The sequence below is a fragment of the Salvia miltiorrhiza genome, chromosome 4 (genome assembly GCF_028751815.1).
Source record: "Salvia miltiorrhiza cultivar Shanhuang (shh) chromosome 4, IMPLAD_Smil_shh, whole genome shotgun sequence".
Classification (NCBI taxonomy): Eukaryota; Viridiplantae; Streptophyta; class Magnoliopsida; order Lamiales; family Lamiaceae; genus Salvia; species Salvia miltiorrhiza.
Genome location: NC_080390.1, coordinates 27984260 through 27992839, shown reverse-complemented (window position 1 = coordinate 27992839; position 8580 = coordinate 27984260). Strand labels below are relative to the sequence as shown.

At 34.2% G+C, this 8580-nt stretch overlaps 2 long non-coding RNA genes across 2 annotated transcripts; one reads left to right on the top strand and one right to left on the bottom strand.

The window, feature by feature from the left end:
- Positions 1-436: 436 nt before the first annotated feature.
- Positions 437-1380, top strand: LOC131019580 (uncharacterized). Its single transcript, XR_009100346.1, has 2 exons — positions 437-689; positions 1179-1380. It is a non-coding gene; the product is annotated as an uncharacterized LOC131019580 (long non-coding RNA).
- A 3621-nt stretch (positions 1381-5001) lies between these two features.
- Positions 5002-8306, bottom strand: LOC131019579 (uncharacterized). The gene is made up of 3 exons (XR_009100345.1): positions 7749-8306; positions 5830-5896; positions 5002-5227 (listed from the first exon to the last, which is right to left on the bottom strand). It is a non-coding gene; the product is annotated as an uncharacterized LOC131019579 (long non-coding RNA).
- Between the last annotated feature and the right edge of the window lie 274 nt (positions 8307-8580).

Genomic DNA, 8580 nt, shown 5'->3' with positions numbered 1-8580 from the left:
AATTGAAATTAAAATTGTCCAACAAATTTCTCAATCAGAATTAAAATTAATTTTGCAAATATGAAACTTAGAAAATAAATATGAAATTAATATCAAGATTATGTGTAGGTAAATTCATTAGACAGTTTCATATCAATATTCTGTTATTTCTGTTGTGTTTTTTTTCTAATCACCACAAAAATAATAGATGGTTATTTAATTGAAATTATTTTTATGCTAAATTTAGAGGTTTTTTACAATTAAAAAATTATGAGTTTTGTAACATTATATTTTTGGAGTTACCCAATAATTGGCCCAAAAAATACATTAAAATGATAAATGTTTACCCACAAATATTTAGTTACATTTTATTTATTTATTTTTGTTTAACTCTTAATATATATTAATGTTGACGTGGCAATTAGTAAAAATTGGAGTACTTCATAGTTAATATATGTGTGGTTAATGATCTCGTCATTCTCGCCTTCTGTTATGCCCAATTATTTCCATTAGCTTCGCGCCGTGTTTCTGAAGGGCGCTACGCCGCCAGGAGGTGAGGGACGAAGGCGTGGAAATCGTTGGCGACGTGATTGCCGCTGAGTTCGGCGAAGTCGAGATCAAACTCGGCGATGGTGAAAGAGATCGAGTCGTGCGGGCAACAGGCGAAGTTGAGGGGGCGTACGATTTTTCCGGCAAAGGGGGAGAAATGGGTAAGGGTTTGAGGCGATGAATAATGGCAAAGCTCATGTTTGTTATTAAGCTCACGTTTTTAAAAAATTTGATGGATTGTTATCACTAATAACAGATAACAAATTCTGGTAGAGTCTTCCTTATTTTTAGGACTTTAGTTTCGATAGAAAATTTATATACATGCTTCCCTTTATTTTCTCTACATATCAGTACTGAAGTTGAGGTGAATGCATATTCCTTTTCTTTAGGACTCTTAGAACTCTTTTAGTTTCGGTAGTAAATTTATACGTGGGCTTCCGTTTATTTTCTCTGCATATCAGTACTGAAGTTGAGGTAAATACATTGTCAAAAAATTTCTGATTCCACTCTTTGTTGACTCGATTCAATTCACTGTCGTACTATTTTTCGTGAGTGAAATTCCTGGAATTCCTTTTCATCCGTCTACTTTTTTGTTGAAAACACAACTTATTATTGAATTTGTTAACACTCTATCTATCATGTTTTCACAGAAGTGTTGTGTGTCCTCTGTCTATTATCCGTTGCTCTGCTCGACAATATTGTGAAGAAGCTAAAGAATCCAATATTTTTATGCCACTTGTTCTAGTCTTTATTTATGCCTCTTAAACTAAGTTTATTTATCTCAAATTTTGTAATGTCACAGCTATATGTAAATAGGTGTCAAATAATGTTATGCTAGTATTTTGCTGAGAACTTTGTTATCTTCTTTGAGTTTTAAAGCTGATTTGTATTGCTAAAAGGGTACGAATGAGCATAATTTTTCATAATGACTTAGATCTTGATAGTGATGATGATATTGATGATAATGATATTGAATTAATAATAATTATTTAAAACATTAAATGTAGGAAACAAAGAGAATACATAATACTTGTAAAATTCAAAGAGTGTAAAATAAAGAATTGTGAGAGTGCCACATAGGAGAGAGAAAGATTGTGAACTCTTCAACATGTATCTCTTTTATATATTAATTAATAGATGTCTTGAAATAGATTTGCTCGACCCTCAAAAAAAAAAAAGATTTGCTCGGAAAAGAATCACAGCCCTTCATATTCCTTTTGATCACATGGTCATTATGTTGTCCAAACATTTATTTTATTTGGGGACTAGCCAATATCAAAACAAAGAAACTTCCAGAGAAAATAAAAAATGAAAAACACCAAAAGACTCCAAAATGAAAGGGACAAACCCTCTCAATCCATTAATAGATTTGGTGTTTCCAATTATTACCCTCATCGAAACAACCGGTAATTAAAGAATAATAATGAGCTTGTTTCTATATAACTTGGCCTTTGTAGTTTGTATTATAGTATTATTCATTGATATAGATTTTTTTGTAGAGTGATATATAACGTATATAGCTGTAATAGTGAAAACAATATTTTAAAATCATACGCCAAAAAGAATATCCCTTTAGTGATCCTTTAGGAATATTTACTGTATTTTAATAGTATTCCGCCCGTGCATACGCACAGATAAATTGATATAATTTTTTTATAAAAAATTAATTATATATTGGTTAATCATGTATTGTGTTAAAATATAAAAAGATATTGTATTATATTCTATAAAAATACATAATCTTTAAAAAAAAAAAACTTGATCCTAAAAAAATATTGTGTACATAAATAAGGAGCTATGATGAAATAATAATAAAATATAAAAAACTAACAATTGTAATATTGACTAAAGCATGGTAATACATATTAGTAAATTTATATGTTTAAGAACTTCTTTATAGACAGCATTCATTGTACTTTTTTAAAAGAACATTCATTATACTTGATATGTTATTATCATTTTTGTCACATGCTAGAATCTTCAACCAACTTCGATCTTTTACTATTGAAACAACAACATAGTCGGGTCTGGTTTGAATCTCAATATCAAAGTTAGGAAAAATAATAACATTGAAGGGTTAAGTACCAAATTCCCCCTATCGTTGGCGTCTCTATTGCGTACAAGACCCTATAGTCAAGGTTAGAGCTGTTTACTACCTCAACGTGGCAAAATTGCACCAAATTCCCCCGCCTTTTAACGGATGTTAACGCCATTTGATTTTAATTTTTTAAATTTAATTAGAGTGGGTCCCACTCCAAAGGCTAAATTAAAAAAAAAAAATCACCCACAAACCACAGTCGTCCCTCTCCCCCTCTAACCCGCTCTCCTCCCCCGCCGACCTCGCCCACCAAATCTGCATTAGCCGACCCACCATCATCTTTGCCACCTCAGAAACTGTCACAGCCCCCTTAGCCCAATGACGGGTTAACCGAGGTTATGACTTGGGGTGAACAATAAGAAACGGAAATTAAAGGAGATTTGTTAAGTAACCAACATTTATAACAACAAACTAGTGATATATATATATAACCTCTTGGGTAATTTACAAACGAGCCTGCCATAATGATTAGACCCCAAATGAAAGTTAATCAAAATGAAGTAGTAATAAGTTCAAGTAGAAACGATAAATAAATCAGAGTGTTTGCAGCGGAAAACGTGTGAGTTATGCATATGGAGATGCATACTCAAGGTTTCATTACATAACCATCAAAAGGAAATCCGCTCAACACCAATCCATTCCATCGCGTGCTCAACCTGCACATTTAGAAATACATGCAGGGCTGAGTATAAAAATACCCAGTGGCATAAGCCGAAAAAAAAAAATAACATACATACATATATAAATTGAACTGCCAATAGTAACACACAGGGGTTTTTTTTTGAATAGCCTGCGCTTACTAAAACATTTCTTTCATTTTCATAAAGTCGATCGGCCGATCATTTTCCTTCATATGATCCATATCTGTTCCTTTCTGTCACGCGCCGGGAAGGAGGCCTCCTTACCACGGATGCCAAGACCGGTCGCAAGCGACTCGCGGTCTCCATGAGTGTACACGTTAACCCTAGCTAGCGACCTTTGTCTAGCATAGGATCCCAATTGGATTTCCTTTAAAGTTGGCGAACCAACACAGATAGGATACATATAAAAACATAAACATTTTTGGCAGTCAATCATTTCATAAACATTTCATTTCATTTCATAAACATTTCATTTTCATTTCATAAGAGTCATTTACCAATCAACAATTAAAAACATCTCATGCATATATTCGTATAAGAGGCCTACGACACGCAGGGGATCTCTATATACGTATAGTAAAAGTAATGCCCACCTCAAACGTTCTTAAGCTAGCGTGGAGTCGCTTCTTCTTCGACTTCACTTCCTGTCGCCCGGACCTTTATTGATGAAGAGTCGGTAAGTTCGCGAAGAAAATTGTCACAAGACAAAGTCTAATTCTACGTGTCTAGGGTATATTTTAGTGTTTTAGGGTTCTAGCATCCATAATTTGTTCCATTAAAGATAGTCAAAAACCATCATACCTCGTCTAATCTCATTCAAACACATAGGCAACACTAACACATAAGGCACATAAGAATCACAATCAAACATCATCAAAACATGCTCTGATTTTACACTGGCTCAACTTCAAAATTTAATCTGTTCTGACTCCGATGTCTCCTAGACTCGAGACTCATACCAAAAGAAAGATATTCGTGTCTAGTTTCAGAAAAAGTAGAGTTGAAACTCCAAGTGGTTTGAGAGATATGACGTTTTTACCACGATCTACCATGTTTGGCAGTTTTGAGCAATCGCAAACTTGGATTTTTGAAAAATAGTAAACTTTGTCAGACTAGGCTCAACTTTGGTGGATATCTAGCTAACACAATAAGGTTAATACCATAAAAGTTTGGAAAGCTAGATCACACAGGAAGCTACTGAAATGAATGACTCTTTCCCCCGTTCTCTGAAATTCTCGGTAGTAATGTGCAGTTTAGGTATTGTATTTTAAAGAAATATCAAACAAAGTTGGAATGGCTTGAAATTTTACCAGGGTACTCAAGACTCATGTAGGGACTTGCTATAAAATTTTCAAAGCTATTAGACATCAGCAAACCGTCGATCACAGTAGGTCAGTAAGCCTACGAAATTCTCCAATTTGTACTTAAAACTCATATATTTCAAAACATTTCTAACTTGAGTATAACATCATAACTCTCAACAACAAACTCATACCAAAACTCATCACTTCTAGTCATCAATCTAAACCATCACTTAACATCATAGCATGCTCAAGAACTCATATTGTCACAGCCCGCCCTAACTAGGGATAGTTAGGCCGAGTGATCCACGACTAGGGATGGGGTTAAAGAAGAAGGGGAAGAAAAGGGGCGTCATTTATAGCCGTAAAACTTACTCATCTTAATAAAACTCGTATTTTTTTTATTCATTAATACTCAATTGAAAACAGTCTATGAAAGACAGCATAAAACTTAATTAATATCATTAATCAAGTTATACATCGTATGAAACCATTCTCTTAAGACTCAAAGTATGACATAACATACTATAACATCAACAACATCTTGCAGCGGAAAGTAGCTAGACATATGTATGAAGACATATTCTAGACAGGTTAACTATTTATTAACAACCCTAGAGACTCCGCTCATTGCAGCACCATCATCACATCAGCTCAACCTGCACATTTAGAAAACATATGCAGGGCTGAGTACAAAAGCACTCAGTGGGCACGTATGCCTAGGTATAAAAATACATGCTTCAAAACTATAAATTGTCATGCCATCATAATCAGTACAGCAAGGGAGTTTTTCGCTAAAAAGGCCCAAGCTTACTAAGTTCATTTGTGATTCTTAAAGTTCGTCTGATCAGACTAAGTTCTTTTGTAATCTATCATATCTGGAACTTTGTGCCGGAGAGGTGGCCACCTCTCACGGTCACTTGACCGGCCAACCCGCTAGATGACTCACGGTCACTGGTGTACACTAGTCCTGGCAGGATAGCTATCAACTGCTCAGGACCCGAATTCGATTGCATCATTGGCAAAGCCAAAGCAGATAGATATCATACTAAAATTGAAACATTTTATGGCAAGACAATACTTGAAATAACTTTAACTCAAAGATTTTGTCATGAAATAACTTGTTTGAATGTAACATTTAAACTCATTTGATATATATGAAACTGAAATTAACAGTTAGATCATCTCATGCATTCATTCGTATAAGAGGCCTACGATACGTAGGGGATCTCTATATACGTATAGTAAAAGTAATGCCCACCTCGTTGTGTCTCTGTATCAATGAGTAACGTCACTCTCTCCCTCAAGTCGTTACTTCCCAAAAGGACCTTCATTGTTATGAAGAATTGATGAGAAGTTATAAAAGAAACCTCGATCAATAATCTAATCTCTTTTATGAAACATTAGTATCTCTAATGTTCATCTCTCTTGATTGTTAATCAATATAACAATTATTATCTCTCGTCATTACTCATTAATTATAACATCCTTATGTTATAATTAGCAGCTCTTCAATTAAAAGAAATATTTAACACATCGAAAAGTCCACTTTCTTAGCAGATCTATTCGCTCTCATCTCGTCTAATTAACCAATTAGAAGTTAAACTATCCATTAGGCATGTATTTGAGTCACGGTCAACAAGAATTGACTATGCTCAAATCCTAATTTCACTAAAAATTTCGGCATGACCTATTCATATATAATGTCAACCACGAGATTTCAACGCGTGAATCTCACTACGTGAACTCGTCTCTCGACTCAAAACTTAACATCTTGACATCTTTTCAACGCAAACCAAACAATTCAAAATCATCAAAACTCTTTATCAGTAAACTATCATTTATACTCGACACCAATTGTTCGAGTGTCAGATACCAACATTTATGTGCGTTAATCATAACTCTCACAACTCACACCATTTAGTCATATCGTATCATCCATCAAAATAAATATAATCAAGTTATTTTCTAGAAAGTTTTGCTGTTTTTGTGTCATCTTTAAAAATTCATAACAACCAACTCAATCATCATAAACTCTCATACCAATTGATCTCAAAAACTTCATGAAGTGTAGTTCACTCTAAAAATGGTAGTTAACCAAAAAGGTTAAAGGTTTTTGGAGATATTGCTCTTTTAGTGCAGGCTGTCAAAGATTGACAGTTTCTGCCAATTTTGTTTAGGCCATTAGAAACCAAGGCAAACCTTAATAAAATTCCATCAAATTTAATCATCCAAAACTAAAGGTATCCTTGAAGATTTGGTTAAAATTTCACAAGAGAAAACGTTCATATGATCTGCCAAATAAACAATGAAACTCATACACTTTTACTGTCGGACAAATATGACAGCAGAACAGGGCATTTTTGAAATAATAAACTGCTCTGTTTCAGAGGTCATAAAAATCGAAATCTTATGTTTTTAGAAAAGTATTGAAGTCTAGTTTCGTTTAAAAAAAACGGTGATGCAAAATCCTTCATGGATTAATAGATATAAACGTTTTTGTGAAGTCTACCAATAGTTGACAGATTCTGTCAAGGACTTTTCAAAATATCTTTAAAATAGCAAACATCATCCAAAAGACATGAAATTTTGCAGCAACGAAATACACATATCATAGATAAACATACTAAAATTTCAGAGCCATCAAGCAATGAAAACTCATCGAAACATAAGCTTGAAACTGCTGTAAAATTTTGACAGAATTCCAGTTTTAATTTCGTTCAACAATTATCATCCATAAATTGTAAATCAATTAGCATGCTCATGTGATATCGTAGAACACATATACGCAATAATATTCATTATGCAACGTCTCTAACTTCACGAATTTAAATAATCATACTCTAAAAATTTATACAATTTTCGTGCTTGGAAAAATACGAATTTAATATATATCGATTCTAGCATACCCCTAAGCACAAATATCAAGTCAAAACGATCAAACAAAAATCGAAAGACAAGCTAATATGTGAAAAACGGGGCTGCCCTCATGGGTTTCATAGCTACGGTTCGTTCCGTTCTTACTCCCTTCATTAAACATGCTCAACATCTACCCAAGAACAACATACTAAAAATTTCACGACGATCCGACGTCGTTTCAAAATAAAGTCGAGAATCGACGTTTTTCGACGTCGACGAAAATCGAAAAGAAAACCATCAAAACGTAGGTAGAGATCTTACCTACTTAGATACGTGATCGAAAAGATGATCGGCGTTCATCTCGGTGCTCAAATCGGAGCTCAAAAGCTTGAGCTCAAGCTAAAAATGGTATATGCGTGAATGGTGTGTGTGTTTTAGGTGTTAGTGTGTGTGAGTTGTGTGTGGGCTGAAAATCAACGTGAGTTAAGAGTGTTTGACTGAACTTGGGCGGTTGGGGGGTGGTTTTGGTGGGGTAGGGTTAGATATTTAGTCGTTAAATATCTCGTCTCGTCTCGTCTCGTCTCGTCTCGTTTTAACGACTAACAACCCATACTCTTCGTTACTCGCCCTCTCAACCTCTACTCACTTTCATTACACTCGTAATTCTATATAAATATAGAAAACGCAAGCTCGTTCTCGAAATTCTGATAAACGAGCTCGGTTCGTTTATCGAGAAATCCCGATTTAGTATTCACTCGTCGTCCAAAAATAAAAACTTTCATTATTGGACTCGTATCGAAAAACTAAGAATATTTCTCGACGACGTGCACGTAAGATTTTGAAAGTCGACAAAAAGACGAAATAGCCGTATTTTACTATTCATCGTCAAAAAGTCAAAAATTTCAAAAACGTCTTAACGGACTCAGATTTCACTTCCGAGTTCACCGTTCTCATTCAAATAATTATATACTCAAACTCAAATACGGATATAAAATCCCACATCATTCTCACATCATCAAAAGAACATCTCAACATTTTTAAAATATAACAACAAAACTTCATATAACTCTTCATCTCTTTACAAAGTAAATCAAACAAGGGATCTAAACCCTAATTACTCAAATTCAATCAATTAAACACGTCATCAAAAGCC